The 20,337-nt window shown below is 36.8% G+C and overlaps 1 protein-coding gene across 3 annotated transcripts in view; it reads left to right on the forward strand.

The window, feature by feature from the left end:
- The first annotated feature begins 6,844 nt into the window (after nucleotides 1-6,844).
- LOC117402546 (kelch-like protein 29) overlaps nucleotides 6,845-20,337 on the forward strand; it is a 164,841-nt gene continuing 151,348 nt past the window's right edge. Inside the window, exon 1 of one of the 3 annotated variants that reach the window (XM_034003804.3) lies at nucleotides 6,845-7,172. The gene's annotated coding sequence lies outside the window, so the exon portion shown is untranslated. Of the gene's footprint in view, nucleotides 7,173-7,452; nucleotides 7,476-7,526; nucleotides 7,547-20,337 lie in introns of those variants that run through there. The other 2 variants (XM_034003805.3, XM_034003806.3) reach the window with 2 other exon arrangements.

Below are 20,337 nucleotides of genomic sequence, written 5' to 3' on the forward strand. Positions count from 1 at the left end.
TAGTAAATGACTTTCAATAACAATTTCTGACTATTTTAAGCCTTACAACCCATGGAAAAGTCAACAGAGTGAAGAATTAGGTATCGGCCAGTGTAAGAAAGGGAAAAGACTCACTCCAATTTACTACGTCAGCTTGAAGCGAAGGAAACTTGCTATTGTGAAGTTTGAAGGAGTGAAGGCTTTAATACCCACTTTTAAAAAAAAAATCAGGATACAGACCTTGTACAACACATTATAGATAAAAAAAAATGATCTACAGCCCTTGGTAACTAGTCACAGTGCTGTTGGTCACTTGGTCAGATTAGACTAGACCATTGGAGCGAATTTGGCATACACCTGAAGAATTGATTTGGTATCATAAAGCTCCAGCTACTTTTAATTATATAGTTGTATAGTATTTGAAACATGCGCATACCACAAATGAAAGTATTAAAAAATGGATCATTGATAAGGTTGCTAGTAGTAATCAGTACATAACTTTTATCTTCATGATCTCTCCAATAAGACAGTACATCCATCTCTTCAGCACCCAAGAATAAATGCCATGCCATACATGTCATAAAAAAAAAACATAAATGAAAATGAAAAGCACTTTGGTTTGAGGATTCAACATGATATCATTTTACACAATAATACTTCAGTTCACGTGACAATACGTATAGACCAGAACCACTGACATGAACTGTATGTTACACCTTGCATGGCATTGTCAGAAATAACTGGAGTCAGACCACTGACTCACCTTTTTTCCTTTATATTTTTATATTTATCCCTGTTCCTCCCTCCCCCCAATTTAGAGTGCACAATTATATTCCCTCCACTGGGCTCTCCTAACTTTGTGACTCACCCTGCACAGCTTTACCATGTGAGTCACTAGGAGATCCCTCCAGTATTATTTTGAAAGAAATCAATCTGTTTTTCACAGTATAACATTGTTTTTATGTTCTCCTTCTTTGGATCTTGCATAAATTAAACTGAAGTACCACTATTTACCTTGTTTATAACAGCTATTCATTTAATAAACGGGATGCAGTGCACAGAAGAGAATGGTAAATAAATGACAGGCCTCCCTCATTAGAATGCCGCCCCAGAAGCTAGGTGTTATGACAGGGTACATTTTTAAACAAAGGTGATTAGCATTATTTCTCACAGCTGTATAATGATGGTGGAGAGTGTGTAGTAATTTATATGTTTGATGCATTTTTCCTTGATCATTACATTCATTATAATTTTACAAGGAGCAGACGCCACCAGTTATAAAATAAGTCAACTCTATCAGAGGCTTAATCCATAAATATAGTTGGATAAAAAGGCTGTACATTGGTTTAGTTATTTACCGAAACAGTCATATAGAAACAGTGTAGATTTTGATACACATATCCACTTGGACATTAGAAAAGTCGCCACTGGGACCTCTGCTGCTAAAGTCAGGAACCTACAGCACTAAGGCCAGGCAATACATCCTGACGGACCACAGTGGGAGACACAACCAACACTTACTGTAGTGCCACTTTAATCAAATACAGTTGGCCTCTGTGCAATGTTACATGGCAGAGTGTAGATATCACCATTTTCACCCTTTCTTTAATTGCCAGTAGGTGGCTGTGGCAAAGTGTTAAGCAGTTACACAACACACGCTTCTTATTACAACAAAAGCGTTGACTTCACTGCAGAGGTGGCATCCCGTGCGTACAGACGGCGATGTTGACAGTGTGTGGTTATATTATCTTTTTTATTTGGGGTCCAGGGGCCTGATCATTGTAGCCGAAGGTTCATTAGAATGAAGGGCGTTATAGCGAGGGTGTACTGTATATAGTAGAAGTTTACCCCTAGTGGTGTACTGAGGGCACCACTAGGGGCATGTCTCCCTCAGTGCTATGATTAATGTCAGTGAAGGAGGCAGATGAAGGACACCAGGGTTCTTTTGAAATTGTTGGTTTTATTGCACACACTCAGTGTGAAAGTAAAATTAACAAATATGGGAAAACTCCCAGCTTCAAATAGCAAAAACTAACCTTGCAGTCAATGGCACAAACTAAAAAACACTCCCTAACTATCAGAAGAGGGCTGCTACCTTTATCTCTATAAAATACCAGAATAAATGGATTACTTACTCAGTACAAATAATAAATACCAGTTTCTGACATTCAGTCCCTATAATGCTTCCTCAAGAACATACAGTTTGTGTAGCAGGTAAAATAGGAAAAGCACACAGCTGGCACTACACCACCTGTCTTTTTTATTATTATTATTATTATTATTATTATTATTTATTCCTTAGCAGACTCCCTTACCCAGGGTGACTTACAGTCATATACAAAAAATACACATTAAGAATTACAGTACAATTAAGAGCAAGATGCAAAATACAATGACTTCAGTCCTAATAAGAGCAAATACAAAACACAGTACGATTTGATATCAGGGCAGTTCAAGAGCAGATAACAGTGTTGATAGTTACATCAGGGTTAGATACGAGAGCAAGTGAAATACAAGATACTACAGATTGGGTTATGAATACTTGACATTACACTATTTTTCAATAGGCCTACTGGGGCATGGTCATCTTAGAAAAAGTTAATGCGTGATATGTTTGAAGTAGACTGGAATTGTGAGTGCTTTGAAGTTGTGAATTATTTAAAATGATAAAGTTTAACAAACGAACTATACTGTATATATATATATATATATATATATAGTAAACGAGCGGCACTCACTCGGGTTCGTTGCCCCTTTAAAAACACGACCCAGCACAACAGAAATTGATTTTTAAAGCGCGTTTGCGCTAATTTTTAATAAACACAAAATCAAACAAATACAAAATCAAAATAAACACCTAACTCTTCTTGGAGCACTAACTCAACTTTCAGGAACACACTGCCTAACACGGTACAGCTAAGTTGTTTTCCCATCCTTACAAAACACAGGTTTGACACCACACTTACTTTTTTAACTCTGTCTACTCGGAGACAGAGCCCCTCTTCTGCCTCCTTCTACTCAGCAGCCCTGAGCATTCTGACTGCTCCTCTTTTATACCCTGCACCTGGTTCTACTTTAATAATGATCTCCAGGTGCAGGGAATAATTAAGCAATAAAACAATTAAACAATTAAACTAAACAATAAAACAATTAACAAAACAATTAGCAAATTAAATGAAACAATAAAGCAACCAATCCAAACAATTAACAAAAGGTGCATTCTCTTGCAGGGAGGTTTTAACCCCCTCCCTGCTGTCTCTCACAAACCGCTATCTCACAATATATATATATATAGATATATATATATATATATATATATATATATATATATATATATATATATATATATATAGATATGTATATTAATTCATATATATCATAATAAATATATTTAAGGAGATCCTGTAGGAAAAAAAGGTCTTAAACACAGTTTTGTAATAAAAATGAAATTTCCTAAAAAAAAAAAAAAAAAAGGACTTAAGGCTTTGACAAGTACGCCCCGTTGTTTCATGGTCACTCTTGACATGGCCATGACCTTGGCCTTACAAAGCATGAATTGAATAGTTTGGTTGACTAAGCATGATATCTTGGAATGATCTTGCACAGCATCTGCGGCTTCAGTTAAAAAATGTAGTATTTTATTTTATTTGGGATAACCCACCTTGGAACACAGAGATGAAAGGTGCAAGTGTTCTAAAAACTACTCAGTATTTTATATTTTTACGCTGTGCATCTGGCCTAATTTGGTTTAGCCTGTTGTGATTGACACTGATGTATTGTTAAGGTTGTCATTGTCATAATAATTATATGTAATGATGTTGAAACTTACTCGAAGTTTTTTTCTGCCTGGCTACAGATGACAGTAGGACCTTGGGTATGATTGACTACAGTGTTGATCTCAGTCCTGTAATAGTACATGTCATTTATGGGCAGATTCCTTCCAAGGGATTTTACAAACATACTGGATTATTTCCAAATGAAAACAAATTCCCCAAAACAGGTTGTCAAAACATCTGTTTATAAATAGTCACATACTGCAGAACTCTTTGGGGTAGATGTAAGTATAGGCGCAGTGCAAATAATTGCGGATATAAAATTCAAATTGCATTGTGGCCAAGCAATAATTTTGCACTGCGTCCTATGTGAGCAATGCAAATTACTTAACATGCACAAATAATGATCCGAAATTATGATAATGACGGTCTCAATGAGCACATCGGTCAATTTAGCGGCCGCACTTGCAGACCAGAGGTGACTGTGTTAGGAGTACAGAGAGCAGTAGTCGCTGTATGATACAAACCAAAAAAGAAATATGTCAGAGTAAGGGCAGCAAAGTCTTCTTGGTGCATGGAAAACAAAAGAAATGTTTGCTGAGAAGGAGCTGAGAGTCCTTATGGCTGAGGTCACTCAGCATGAAACGTAGTTGTTTGGAAAAGCATCAGCCAAAATCGTGAAATAATATGTATTGGCATGCCCCTTTTCACCATAACATCCAAAAATGTGCCTAGCACTCTGGAAAAGGTGAATTGGGCTATCCCTCCAGACATTCCAACTGTGGTCTGAAAGGAACCAGAGGCTAAGTAGTGCAGAGAACACAGCACTTTCACATGTGCAGGAATAGTAGTCCCTAGATTGACACTGGGGTCTAGCTCATCCCTCAGTTCAGCTATTAGGTCTGAGATGACCTGCAGAGTGAGATGATAATGCTTTAGCACCGCATCCTCCGGCATCCCAAACAAAGTGACCATTCTTCGTCTTGCCTTCTCCTCCGAACGTGTTCCTGTCTATCCTCATCAAGAGCCAAGTGTCGCCGCATCAGGAAGTGTACCACAGCTGCCATCTTGAAGCCAATGACAGGTCTCTGCAGGTGTGTACCTTTATATAGCTCTTAGTTACTCACTTCTACAATGGTTTGCACCTTGTAAGTAGAGGTGTAAAGTTTTTGGAGGGTCAGCAATTGTGCAAGGCAAAATCCTTACACCACATTATAATGTTTGCGCCCCTTAATAACCAGATCCCACCCAATTCCATGCTCTTTTCTTCATTTGAATGCATTTCAATATAATTTTAATGGATTAATGATGGCAAATTTGATAGCAGGTGCAGAATGCCAGGTGGACACCATTCTTTACATACACCGCATTTTTAGCGATCGGTAAAATCTTTACGGCTGCTAAACACAATTTACGGCAGCTATGGGGGTTTTGCACTTGAAAATCACTTTGCGTGTATCCTTACATCTACCTCTTTGTCTCATAGGCCGGTAATTTCATTTTTATTACTAGTAAAAAAAAAAAAAATCTTTGGTCATAATCACTGAAGAATGAGACTCAGAGTCAGGAAGCTGCAGAGAAAGCGTTAAATACACATATTTATTAACAAACAAAAAAAAAAAATAAAGCAAAGAAACAGGAGCCAAAATAAAAGGTTCAAACAAAACACAATACTTGCTTTCAAAGAATTGCTTCTACTTGTCCAGGCAGAGTTGTCATCAAAGAAAACCAAATTTCATTTGAGGTTTATTTTTACCCTACTGTGCCAAATTACAAACAATGCAATTAAGGAAAGCTACCTATTAGTTGCCAATTCAATAAAACTCCAGAAAGCCATTTCCTTGTCATACCTCCTAATTTCCATAAATTGTTTGTAAGAGCTGAATTGAAACAACCTGTTATAAATCCTGTGATCATGTTGAAGAAACTATTACTTTCAAAAGCACCACAACAAGTAGAAACTACAGTATAAAACAGAATATAACAATGTCATCTGTGTTATACAGTGCTAACGTCCTGACAGCAAGAATCAGTATGTGGGTTAAACAACCAATGACCTGCAATGACCTGCATACTTGTTTCAGAAACCATATTTGCAAACATGTATATGCTTGATTTATACAGTACGTTAAACATTTAAGATGTCAATGTATAGCAGTAAAGCAGTAAAGTTATCCTGTCTGCAGGACTCCAGCTTTTGTCAGTGCACTTTATAACATGGCAAATGTCAAGCTGTTTCCTGTTATTTTATCTGTATTTTTATTGTTTATTTATTTTGTTGTATTTTGTATTTTATTTGATAGTATAAGTCGCATCATTTGACCTTTGGTCCAATCATTAGATGAAATTACTGTACATTTTTATGAAGAAATAACGTGTTTAAAATGATAATTTTATACATTCAGCTGCTATAGTTTTACTGTGTTTAGTGTTCTCACATTGCCATGTGTATGGGTTAATTTGAATACATACAACTGTCTGCAAAATTATGAATGTCAAACATAATAAAACATGTTTCATGCCTTTCATGCAAAATGAATCCAGAAAAGGTCCAATTGAAACTGAAGAGGATTTTTCTGCTATTCCTGAATGCACTATTCCTGACAACAGCTTTTGTATCCATCACAAAATAATTACCGGTGGTTATATATATATATATATATATATATATGGTAAAGTAGTCTATTCCAATATAGAAATGTGTGTTGATACCAAATACAAACATGATGTGGACATTTATTTAAATTATAGAATGTATTACACTTCGGAGCCCCACTGTAGTCTGCACATACACAGCATGGGCCTTGTGCATAGAAGCATATATGGGAAGCTACCCCTGGCTATGGCACACACAGTTTGCCAACCCTGGCTGGTGGCATCTCCAGTTTCAGCCGGCTCAGATTGCTGACAGCTTATTTCCCCTCATAATGTACCAGTTTAAGAATTCGTGCTGTCCTTGCAATCACTCACGTACTGTGTGAACCTTGGCAAGCTCTGGGTAAAGCGTGAACTCCACTTGGCTGATGAGCGGCGCTGCGCTTCTCTGAGTGGAGGTCTGCTGAAGGGGGAGGAGCAGACAAGAGTAAAACAGCAGCGCGGTCTGTGTCACCAGGCATTCACTCTCACTACAGGAGCATGGTACTTCATAAGAAAGGTTTATCAGCTCGATGTTGCACCACGAACCTCCTCTAAACAATAACAGCAGTTCATAGCAGAGGCAAAGGAGTTCAAGATACCCAAGAAGACCGGTACCCAACCTTCAGCAAGGAGATACCCAGCTAGAAACAGAAGCTAGTATAGCATGAATGCCATGCGGTGAAACAACGGGTTTTGCTGTGTAAGGAAAAGCTTCCAGAATCCACTGAGCCGCAACACAAGGACAAACGCCGGGGCTTCATCCGTACTCCGCCGAGCTGGGAGGTAAGGGAATCGGCGGCATTACTTTAGGACTTGGTTGTACAGTGTTTTGTTCAAGTGTGCTGCTGTGGCAGTTTGTGGAGTTATTGCATTTTGGATTCTAATTTAAATGACCCGTGTGTTATATTTTATTGCGACGAATGTTATCCTTGTTGTGGGGTGTATGGTGTATGTGCCTCCCACCGTTGCGCAGGCGCTGATGATTTGTCTTTAAAAACTTCCTGCTTGTCAAAGTGTGGTGAAAGAGAGAGGCAGACCCAGAGGAGGAGATCGCGGAACAGCAACTTATGCATACAGACACATACTGTAAGTTACGACAGTCTTCACTCGGTGAATATTTCGACTTTAGATTTACATATATAGATACCTATTTTTGGGTAAGTTTTTTTCCCCCTTCAAATGATATTCACATTGTGCTGACTTACATATTTGAAATTGAGTAATGGCTTTTAATTCCCTGTGTGTCGATTTATTATATTAGTCCTAACCATTTGATACAAATACAGTGACAAGCGCTGTCGCTCTTCTCGTGTGTGATTGCAGCCTTGCAAGTGAAATTCTCATGACTGTGTCCGGTTGGCAGCATGGGCTGTATTATACGGGTAAATAGTTGACTGTCGTTTACACTGTAGGACAGAATGCATTTTCTAAATATTTGAGTGTTTTGAAATGTAGTATTATTATTATTATTATTATTATTATTATTATTATTAATAATAATTTTTGGGGTATTGGCTTTGGTGTGTGTATACATACATATATGTGTGTGTGTGTGTGTGTGTGTGTGTGTATATATATATATATATATATATATATATATATATATATATATATATATATATATATATATATATATATATATATATATAATCATATGTGAGTTGTTTGTTTCTAGAGGAATGCATACACAATTAGGAATATGATCAGGACATATTGTTGTTACGGCAAGTGGGAATTGATTTTGCAAAGTAAACGAAACGAACCCTGAGGCAGCTTTTTGGCCTCATCAGACGTCTCTTCAAACATCTACATATTTTGTGATGATTGATCTTTCACATTTTCAGTTATTTTGGGATCAGAGAATGCTGATATACATGGATTAATCAACTAGTGCACGCTTGTGGAACTAGTTTATTACATTTCAGAAACATAAGATATACAGTCAATACACCAAACACTGCTATCCATACATTTTTGGTGGTGTCAACGGGCTCCGCGATCCACCAGTAAATAAGCTATGACCAACAATTATTAGCGGGATTTAATATAATACGTTCCAATATGTAGTAGCAATATTAAAAAAAAAAAAAACAACCACAACAACAAAAACGTAACAAACGCTCTACGCTAACTTTTTTTTAGGTACATGTGCGCCTAGGTTTAAAAAAAAAAAGAAAAAGCGCACTGAAATTTAGGGGCACACACAATTACAATTTTTGCTCAAATGTATATGTTGAATATCTACAGATCTTTTTTACATAACACTTGTGCAGTTCAATACTTTGGCATCAACAAAATTAAAATGGACAACCTTTTTATTTTATTTTATTTTTTTTAACTGCTTGGTAGCATGTTCCTCAGAATGCGCTGCTTGCCTGTTTGGTAGCGGGATGGTCTGCCTCTCCAGCACATTGCGTGCCGTTATGAAGCACTGTGTTTAATATATTTTCATGTTTGAACTTCTCTCCCTGTTAAAAATGCAGTCTTGCCTGCCATCAGTTCCCCTGCATCCTGATAAAACGTGCAAAACATTTATCTTTTTTAACATTTTCAAACTTAAGCCAGGGGAAAATCTTTTAGCCACAGCTGGCTGAACTTGTATTTTACAACTGTGAACACGCTGTAACTAACTCGAAGTTCCCTGTTCGCTTTCATCTTCTGACATACCTGCATTGCTCATTTCTTGTAAAGACGCCGACATATATGAATTTGTTATTTTCCTCATCTTGGTTTGAGAAACTGTCTGGAAACTAGTAGCCATCGCACTGCTAAATCAGTGAAATTGGCGGGGTATGGGATTTGTAGTTTTTAATGTGTGATTAACAGTGGGCAGTGGACACCAATAAACTACATTCCCAGAGTACATTACAATTACAATTAAGTTATGAGTTTAGATCCGAATGTGAGGTTTTTGTTTGCGCCTAAATTTAAAATGTATGTTCGCACAAGCATTTTGTTAGTCTCATATGCAGAAACTGTTGGGATATTTTCATCTGTGCTACTGGACGACACAGAAGGCTCTGCCCATCAGCCGAAACAAAAACTGTTGCATGCTTATATGCTAGTGCTTGTTCTGATTTGTCCCGAGATCCACCGAAAATCTTTTGATCCACCCGTGGGTTGCGATCCACGTATTGGCCACCGCTGATATACAGCATTTCTTAAGCGTCTTTCTTTATGCATTGTGCCCAACAACATTTTAAACACAGATGTATCATTGTATTGGATTCAGTATGAGCCTACTCATATACGCAAGATCCAAACTTTTTTAGATTAAACAACAAAAACTTCTTGGTTTTGCCATTGGTGTGATTTGATGGATTATCAGTGCACAAAACACCATCTTGAATGGCTCAACAGTTAAATCTTATTCCTCAGATACTTGCCAGTTTGATATATTTTTGAAATGTTTAGCTAGTGCTCCTCCCAGGACTGTTTAGTTCTGCACATATTTATTTTATCACTGAAATGTGGAACATTTTATTTGAAGCAGTTCATGGATCATTAACAAAAATCCCTTTTAGTTACACTTAATGTTTATAACACTGACAGGAGTTGTAAGGTTATTTACAAGCTACTGTACTGTATGTTAAGATATCCTATCAGTGTTCATTCTATTCTTGGAAAACTATTGTATTGCAAGATATGAATTTAGAGTTACATTAAGACATTGTCATTGATATAGATTTATTGTAAAAATGTATACATTGAATACATACTGAGTACAGCAGTGTTATTGTGTGATATGCATGTAGAGGGAGTGGGATTGCTTGTCGTGTGGGGCGGGGGGCGAGGTGGGGGGAATTGCAGAGCTTTGCATCTCCGCTTAATGAAAAACTGAGATTTGCATCTCAACAGAAAATAAGTAAGTCACCGATGCTTAAATGCAGTGGTAGTCCTGACAGTAAAATACTGTACTGTAATGTCATTTTAATTCAAAGGTCATTACACGTAACACCACACAGCAGTTAAACTAGGCACCCTCACAAGACGACCACTTCTCAAATATACTGTAGTAAAATATAGGATTCTGCAGCCTTGAATAAACATAATCGTGATCATACAACAAGTTGCTTACCCACGAGGACTTGTTTCGATGTGTTGTCCTGCGTGATTGAGCACCATTGACATTTGTATGCTGTATTTAAACTGCTGACCCTTTTGATGTATGCTAATAATGTGACGTGGCCGAGGGCAGTGTAAATGAACAGGCTGGAGTCTTGATGCGGTTTAAAACCGGATCTTGTATACGAGGTTATCTGTACACTATTTTATTATTATTATTTTAAAATAAAGTACAAACTATAAATCTCACGCAAAGTGTTTTATGTATTAATTCATGTATGTATTTATTTTTTAGTGAGAGTAGTGCAGGCAAAGAATGTTGCAACCCCCCCCCCCCCCCCCCCCCAAAAAAAAAGGTGTTCCAGTTAGCCATCATGGGACAAGATGTCAGAACAGGAAATATAGCTGTAAAATGTTGTACACGGTTTAAAAAAAAAAAAAAATGAACAAAACATTTTGTCTTTGCAGAAATTTATGGAGCCTATTTGTGTTCCTTAACCTCCTTGTGCTCCATGCTGTGGATGAGATGTTAAATCAATGTTCTATTGTAAGTGACTCTGTATAAAATGCACAGTTCACAGCCTATCTTTGTGATGGTAGTCAACTATGAAAGGTGCTATATAAAAATAATAATTATTATTATTATTATTATTACTGTAAATATTGCATGCATTTTGGTAGAAAAACAGTAAGAAATTCAAAAACCTTGACAGGTTATACACCAGTCCTTTAAAAATCTGGGGTTTAGCAGTTACAAAACTTAAAGAACATCAAGAAAAATCAGAATTCCACAAAGCAGCGTAATAGTTGGCAATGATTTTGTATCTGATGCAACAAACTAAAACACCTGTACATCAGGAGTTGAATTCAGCTTATAGAGAGAGTTGGAAAAAAACAGGCAGAAGCTATTTATATATATTTGAATAGCTCACAAGTATTGCTTATTATAGTTGTACTCTTAGTATATTACTTGCATTTTACTAGCAAATGGTTTCCAAACTGCACTGAAAGGAACGTTTCCTTAAAGTGTGTTACACATCTGTTGAGGTGAGGTGCGGTCATAGGGAACCTTTTGTGTATCTTGAAGAATTTAGTGAACCCATCAAAATACAAGGCTAGATTCGTCCATGTTAATCACTAATTGATTGATTGTGTTCACTGTTAAATAAAACCAAAATCCTGCAAGTTTAATTCTACTTTGTGTGTTTTTTGTGCGACGGGGAGGGGGCAAGTCGATTTTTAAGAAAGACAAGTAGATTTTTTTTTTTTTTATCATTTTGTCCCTTAGACGAAGTGTTTTTCAAAAATTGCACGCCCCTGTAGCAACAGTTTCATAGTATTAATTGTGGGGGACATAGTTATGAGCATTTATAACACTGGCTGAGTGAATACTGGAAATGCATGGAAGTATCCAGGGACTTGATGCAAATTAAGTATGCTGTGGTGTCTGTAAAATCTGTCCTCATGCTGTCGAATGCATCCTATAGTATATACTGCATGAACAATAATTGAGCACACATGGAAGGCAGAAAGGGCTGCAAAGGCACCCCACATACATATGGTTAGCTTCTAATTTTAAAGTAAAATAATGGTTTGTATTATTATTTAAACAGTTCTGTATTGAATAAATGATGTTTTAAAGTGCTGAACAAAGTGTTAACAGTAAATGCTTTTTTTAAAATGCCACAAACACAAATATAAACTACCAAAATAAGTATTCTGTTGTACTTAAACTTCTAGCAAAAACATGTAATCAACACATACGTGTGCTTTCAATATGAAGTCGCATTGTGCATAAAAAAGCAGCTTCAGTCTTTCAATGGGGGGGGGGGGGGGATAAATAAAATGGTGCACAAAGAGAACTTGCACACAAAAGAAAAAAAGGCCGCAACCCTCAAAATAGAGACTGTCAATCCAGATACTCTTATCATACTTTTTTCAATAACCACTGTATCAAGAAATAAGCAAGATACTGTAAAGAATGCAGTTAGCTACTATAATGCTGGAAACTAATGTATTATATGCACAGATGCAGTTTCATGAAAATCACCATTGGCTAAATATTTATGGATAAGTAATTCATTTTTAGAAGCTATTCTGTACACCATGTCTACGTCTCCCGCAGCAACTCGGCAATCTGTTCTGCCAGTAAGCAGGAGCTGTAATTATGGTATGTGAAAAATGTTTATTTGCTGTAACCCTGGGAAGGTGAAGGATTAGGCTACTCCTGTTTCCTGAGTCAGACAAGCACGTTCTTGGTATCAAAATAAAGGTAAGCAATCAAAGTTTAATCGCATGTAAGGATATCCCTTGATCTTCAAAGATGCTTATTTTAAACACACTGGGTTGCTTTTTCACCCCTTGCCGCTGATGAAGGGGTGAAGTGCAGTGGTTCTTTAGACTTTGTGCTATACTAACTTAATAGAACCAGTTCATGTGTATTTAACAAAGCTGTTTTTATTTAATAAAGCTTCGACTTAAACATTTAACATGATTAAAAGTTACACTTAATTTACACGATTTTTACAAAAAAAAGTTCTGCTGGATTTCACTGACATCCAAAGAATTTCTTATTCAATGAAACTTGAATCTGAACTTTAGCACAACCTGTCAGAATCTGGAGGTATTTGAAGGCCTGTATATCCACTGAATGCACATAGGAAAACAAACGTACTGTAGGTCATGGTTACTAGTGTGTTTGTTCATGAGACTGATGGCTCTACTTTTGAAATTGTAGCGGGCGGGATGGATGTCACCGACATTCAGCTTTTCAGTACACCAGATATCTGTGTTGTCTGTGAGGCTACTGGCACAGCCATTGCACTTGCCTGCTCCCAGTTGTGATGTCATCCTCTTTTAGCAGCCAAGCTAAAAACTGCTATGGGTAAGCCCTTCTCTTCTGTAAGGTTTGCATGTATTTTTGTTTCAGTAAAAAAAAGTAAAATTTTTACATTTTAACCTTCTTTATGGCCCTTCTGCTTTCTTTAGACCATTCCCTTAACGGGCACAAATGAATGCATACAAATCAGGTAATACAATGGTGTCCTTTCTGCCACAAGTAATGGCCTAAACATTCTACTATATCAATACTTATATAAATATTTTGTGGTGGCTTATTGTTTTTTTAATCATTTTTATCTTGGATACTGATGCAAACAATATACCTGTATTCTTTACTGTTCTAGTCTAATCTTTTTCTGAAAAATGACACTTTGATACTGTAGCACTTCTTGAGAATTTCAGAATTTGTCTGTCCGTACGTACCTGTGTTGCATATCCGTTTGTATTCTGTGGATGAAGCTCATATTGCTGGCTCTAATAATGGCAATTGCTAGGGATTTACAGTAGACTGACATTATTTTATCAAAAATAAAACAAAGCTGTATTGCAAAGCAAGTGACAGCAGTAGATGATTTATAGTAAGACTGCCCAAAGGCAAGACCATTTAAAGTTTGTTTCAGCGGTTTATTTGTCCCATTCCCACAGAGCAGTAGTAGAAAGGCTGCGAGGCATACAGCCACCCATATGCCGGCGCTTGCCTTTCCAAATGTAATTGATTTCCCCTGGCTTTGTAGATGTGTTCTCTCTCGCACCCTTTCTTCCCTCATATCAGACTTCAGCCAAACTTGCAATTCATTTTGGAATGCCCTAATCAAATCTGTTCCACTCTGATCTTTAGGAAGATGAATCAATGGTGCCAAATATTTTATTGTTATTGGTAGTAGTCGTTGTAGTTTTTATGCCCTAAACTGAAGAAATAATCTTTACTGCACACATAAAAAGCAACATCTAATTTATCAATAAGCCATGCATTCCATCTTCCATTTAAACAATATACAGTAACAAAATTACTGTACTGTATTCTGTTTAGTAATAGTGGTCGTTTAGATTTAGGTATTTGTGTTTGCATTTGTGTAATTGTCTTGCTGTCTGCTGATTTTCCTGGAAAATGAAATATGCTTTTTGTTTTTGTTTTGTTTAAACATTGGGGATGTCTCTGAAAGTAAAATGACCGCTTTGACTCAGGTAGCTAAGGTTGGGGATAGAGTTAGGCCATTTTAATTAATAGTGCCAAATGAACAGCCAATGTGGTTATAGTTATATGTGTGATCTTATTGTAACATACTCTATAAAGTACCTGTTTTATTAGTTGTTTCAGGATTTACAGTAGGCCTATATCACAAGCAGTTCTGCACAATTTCTTGTCAGATTCCAACAGTCTGTTTTGTTTGCTGCCTTTTTAAAAAAAAAAAAAAAAAAAAAAAAGGCAACCTGTAATGACTTTATTCAAACAAAGTACAAGCGACACAACTTGCTGTACAAGCAGAAGTCGCTTGCAGTCAGTTGTCAAGGGGTGGCTGTTTCTTACACAATTTTTAGCAGCTATTATACAGTATGCTGGAGTGTATTAACATGAAGGAAGACAGGTAACCTTTAGGTGATGTGATTCCCCCGAAAGCAACATGCTTTGCATGCAAATACGCGCAGGCATTGCGGGGACTGAAAATAGGAACAGCAGGTAGCTGGTGGGTTTTCTGTCAGTTGGAATGCTATAGATTGCTTTCTTGAATCCATGATTTTCAATAAAGCCTGGCAGCTGAAGGGAATCATTTTTGGAATGTATGGTCCCATTTTCTTTTAGTTTTTACATTGTATGTTTTGATTCGGTGGTACAGTACTAATGGTGGCAACACAACTTTAATGATATTGTATTTAAAACAATGGTGATTGAGAGGCAGTACTCTGTGACACTCCCAACGGTTTCAGTTATAGCTGTATTTTTTTTAAAAGGATGTTTTCTCATTTAGAGTCTGACATTTGATGTTACAGTACAGTAAAAGGACTGTTGTTGCTGACACTATACCCCTGCATGTGGCAATGTGATGCATAGTTTATTGCACATCTGGATAAGACCTACTGGACCTAGACAGTGAATGTAAAAAACAAAGAAAATATGTAAATGTTTCATACTGGTAATAGAATGACTGAGAATTAGAAAATGGATTATAGATTTCTTTTAAACTGTTTGGTCAATATTAGGTCCCTAATCTCTGGTAAAATGTTTAATCTGTTCCAAATCAATCCGCTGCAAAATACGCAAATACAGTATTAATTTATTGTGTGCAGCGTTTTACCTTTTTCCTGCTTGATGAATGAAAATCTTCGTTCTAGTACAACACCTCTGAATGTTGTTGTAGACTAAGTCTGCTTCCTTTCTGCCCTATAACTTGAATCTATCTATTTAAATATAGCATAGCAAATAAACTAAGAAAAATAATAAAAAATCGAGAAGTGTTTCCTGTAACCACAACAGCAATAGTGGCTAATCTCCAGTTTGAAAGACAAGTTGTAGAAATCAAACGACTGGATGCACACTGATTTACTTTTAGCATATTATAATATCAACACATGTATGGTACTCTGTTCTCCAACAAACCCAAACTATGAACCCATTGTGATCAAGTTACTGAACAAACAGCACGATTACTATTAAGACATGTAGGCTTATTGTTTTACATGCTTTTACATTTAAGAGATAGACGGTTGACAAATCATGTTTGCTTTTGTGTACGAGGTAACTGAACTGAAGAACAGCTTTTTTAAATTATTATTATTGAGTTGTTGTTGTTGTTTATTATTATTATTAGAGTTATTATGTAGGCTATTGGAAATACCTATGACTCCACATCATCTACAGCTGGGATACTGAAGCCGGAAAGCTAGTATTGAGGAAAACGGTTCTATTCATTTGCAATAAAACTTTTTATTGCATAAAATCCCCCCCCCCGGAAAAAATCAGCAGGAAAATGTGTTTATTTTTAATAAACACAACCCTTTTCTAATAGCCTTTGCCTTTGGCTCATGACATTTAACAGCACAAGGCAGGCCTTCCAAACGTTGTTAACCTTTGGGTTCTATTGCTTAATTATTTCCTATTAGTACTGCAATAACTTCAGACCTAGTCTACAGTCTAGTCTTTATTGATTTATTTATTTTACATTTTATAATGACAACACAGTAAAAGTCAGTGATAAGCATACAGCACATCTGTTTTCTTCTTCTAAATAAAAAACAAACTTGTTTAAATGTCATCTTCTGACTGAATGAGTTGAGGCCACACACATCTGTGGTTACTGCTGAAGAGTCTGGCTTGAAATGTCATCACTGTCGCAAAGTAGCCATAACCAAAGTGGATTAGATGATCCTTTACTGTGCATTTAACTTAAAGATGCCTGGTAAAAGGAATAGGCTGTATATCAAAAAGGTGATAACCATTTCGCTTGATCATTTGTATTTATTATTATTAATAATTAATAATAATAATATTTATTTCTTAACAGACACCCTACCCAGGGCGACTTACAGTTGTATGCAAAAAATACATATCAAGAATTACAGTACAATTAAGAGCAAGATATAAAATATAATGACTTCAGTCCTAATAAGAGCAAATACAAAACCCAGTATGATTTGATATCGGGGCAGTTCAAGAGCAGATGACAGTGTGGATAGTTACATCAGGGTTAGATACGAGTGCAAGTGAAATACAAGATACTCAGAAGTGCAGGATTAAATACAGTAAAATAGGGAGCAGATAAGGCAAGTTAAAGTGCATTAAAGGCAGAGTGCTATATTGTCCAGAAGAGTTGAGTTTTACAGGTGTTCTGAAGAGGTCAGTCTTGAGGAGGTGCCAGAAGGTAGGGACATCTGTAGGAAGGTCGTTCCACCACTGCGGGGCGAGGGTGGAGAAGGAGTGGGCTCTGGAGGCAGGGGAGCGTAGAGGAGGTGCAGCCAGTCTTCTAGTATTGGAGGAGCGGAGAGGTCGGCTGGGGGTGTAGGGAGAGATGAGGGTGTGGAGGTAGGTGGGTGCAGTCTGGTCAAGGCATTGGTAGGCGAGTACAAAAGTCTCTAAAACATTTAGTTTTTGGGTTGTCCAGTGAAAGCATTATTGTATTTATTGAATGTATTATATATAGTTAATTAAATTTATACATATAAAAATTATTTTACTTGTAAACTTGTTGATTTTCAAAAATATACACAGTGCTCCCTTGCTATAAGGCTCTGTTATAACACGCCACAGATATCATGCAATATTTCTACAGTAAATACAGTACCGGTGTTCAAACTATAAACAACTTCTCAGTCTAACTTCCATTTCTGTCTCTTCCTTTTGATACAGTATCTGAACTGAAGAAAAGCTGCGCTGGCGCTTTAACACTGACATCTTATTCAGCATTTGTTTTATAACTAAATAAATACTGGGCCTATCACATGGTTATCGTTCCTAACGTATTTACTTTTTTGCTGCGAGAGGAGCTGCAGCTTTCTCCAGGAGACGAGACGCTTCAGTTTCGATTCAGCTTAGTTTCAGCCCCGCTCCGGCAGCCGAACCTGAGGCGAGCCCATTTCCTCTTCCCCTCTCCCAACCCGCTGTCCTTCTGGCACTTGGTTTGCTTGTCTGTCACTTCGAACTGAACTCCCGACCGCCGTTTAGCCAGGCTATTTATAGTTTAAAAACTGCTAATTTTAAAATGATCCACGAGTGGAAATGTTAGCTTTTTTTGGGGGGGGGGGGGGGTAAAATAGCGTTGATTACATGGTGCTTTATGCATGCTTAATTTATGGAAAATTACATTTATGCTTCACTGTATGTGCAATATAGAGAGGGAGTTATTTTAAGTTTTATTTTAGTCAGATGTGTAATGCCCTTTGGTTATAACGCTCATATTGTGTGTCCCCCGAGACCCGCGTTATAGTGAGGGAGCACTGTGTGTGTGATTTTTTTACTTCTGAGAAGTAACACTCAAGGGTTGTTTCTGAACATGGCTCCAATATTCCACTGTTCATCTCTAAACTTAAGCACTGCTGACCTTCAAATCTGTAGTGTCCTGTACCGTCATTTTACAATGTCATTTGTTTTTTTGGGAAACCGCCCTTTTAAATTGTAAATTTCCATCAAATTGATCAAGATCTTTGTTTTGTTTTGCCAATAGATACAAGCCACTTGAAAGGTTAATTTTACTTTGTTTGTTGGACTGGAATTTAATGATGTGATAACAGCATGTTTTAATTTGTCATGTACCCTTTTTTTTGTTTGTTTTTTTTAAGCTTTTGTGATGTCTACCAGGCACTTCATACAGTACAAATATAATTATATTGTATACATGTATAATTATATATTGCATAATTGTATAATTATATATTGTATATGTTTATTAATGTACATTTAAATTGACATTTCTGGAGTATCTTTTTAATAGCTCCCATACTGTACTTTTTAGTAATATTTTATTAAAGATAAGCTTGCACTGTCTGTTTTTAAAAAAAAAAACAAAAAAAACAGCATCTGATTGAGATGAATGTCTATAAGATAGCAGATGGGTTCTGGATAGAATTAGAAATTGTATTAAAGCCTCTCTTGCACACAAGCTTTGCACAATATAATGCCTTCACCAGATCTTCTATGGTGGTGGTTGAATAGCAGTTGGGCAGTGCATCCGCTTCCATTTTGATTTGAAAGGCATGTTTTTAGAAATTTTTGGGCAGAGGGTACTTAAAAAATTTAAAGACCTTTTTGTTTGTAAGAAGAAACCTGCAATTGTATGTTTATTAGGTGAAACAAGGTCAAGTACTGTATGTGAGGATGGCCTACCAAACGGAATACGATTCCTCGGGGGCGGGGGGGCGGGGGGGCGGGGGGGCGGGGGGGCGGGCGGAGGGGGGGGGGGAGGCACAAAACAAAACAAAACAAAAAACTGCTATTTGAATCCTATTATATGCTTAATCCTGTTACTTTCACCCAAAAAAATGCCAAAAAGTTTTTGTTTATATTTCTGCTTTGTTTGCATGATTATTATCTGTGATTCATGGGGACAGCAGCACGCAATGCAACAGGTTCTCAAGGGGCAGACAGGAAGGCCTTATCTCATTACCAACACAAAGGGGTTCTTTGTCTAATCTTTGCAGGGCTAAGATTTGTCAGCAGGGAGCACATGGCTGCACGTTGGAGATTGGATTACACTGATCAGGGACGAATGGAATGTGGATTTAGACTATTAGTGCCATTCTAGCTACTAAACCCAAATGCTAAATCGGACTTTATAGGAAGTAATTTGTCAATTGACTGACTTTATGAAGCTGTTGCCATACTTCTTTATTTTTAGTATTCATTGTGGTAATTTTATGGTACTTGTAATAAGTATAGCTGTTAAGTGGCTAAGATGTGTTTCAGTAATCATACTGTAGTGTATGTGTACAACAAATAATTTATTAAATCTTTTTGATGTATAACATTATTGTAACAAAACGTGTAATCTATAATACTATTTTTTTTTAAAAATCTTATTAAACCACGTTTATTCAAAATTTTGATGTCTCAGCGATGCAGAACCACTTACTGATTGGTAGGGGGCCTCTTTTTAACGCTATTTTCAGAATTGTGTTAAATAAAGCAGGATCAAGCTTTTATATTTACTGAAGATTACAATGTGATTTTTTTTTTTTTTTTTTTTTCTTGCCAAGAGCACTCGAGCACACTGTGGGCAGGCGGCTGCCTCGATTACAGTCTTTGCAAAATAAAACAAATAACTTCTGCTGTTCACCCTAATGTGTGCGCTATGGTGTTCACAAACAAACATTACACCTTTTTGCATACGTTTCAAGCAAATGTGGAAATTTAAAAAGCAGCAAACCAGCAACTACTGTACTGTGGGGGTGAACTTGGACTCTTTGTTTGTTTTATTTATTTATTCATGTATGTTATATCACAGTTTAAAGAAAACACAAGGTTGTCTTCAGTTGATCTAAACACAGGCTTCTGTCTGTACATGTGACACACCAGGGAGGACAACACTATTTGAGATTTCTTTCTCTTTTAGTG

This window comes from Acipenser ruthenus, chromosome 5 (assembly GCF_902713425.1).
Source record: "Acipenser ruthenus chromosome 5, fAciRut3.2 maternal haplotype, whole genome shotgun sequence".
NCBI lineage: Eukaryota > Metazoa > Chordata > Actinopteri > Acipenseriformes > Acipenseridae > Acipenser > Acipenser ruthenus.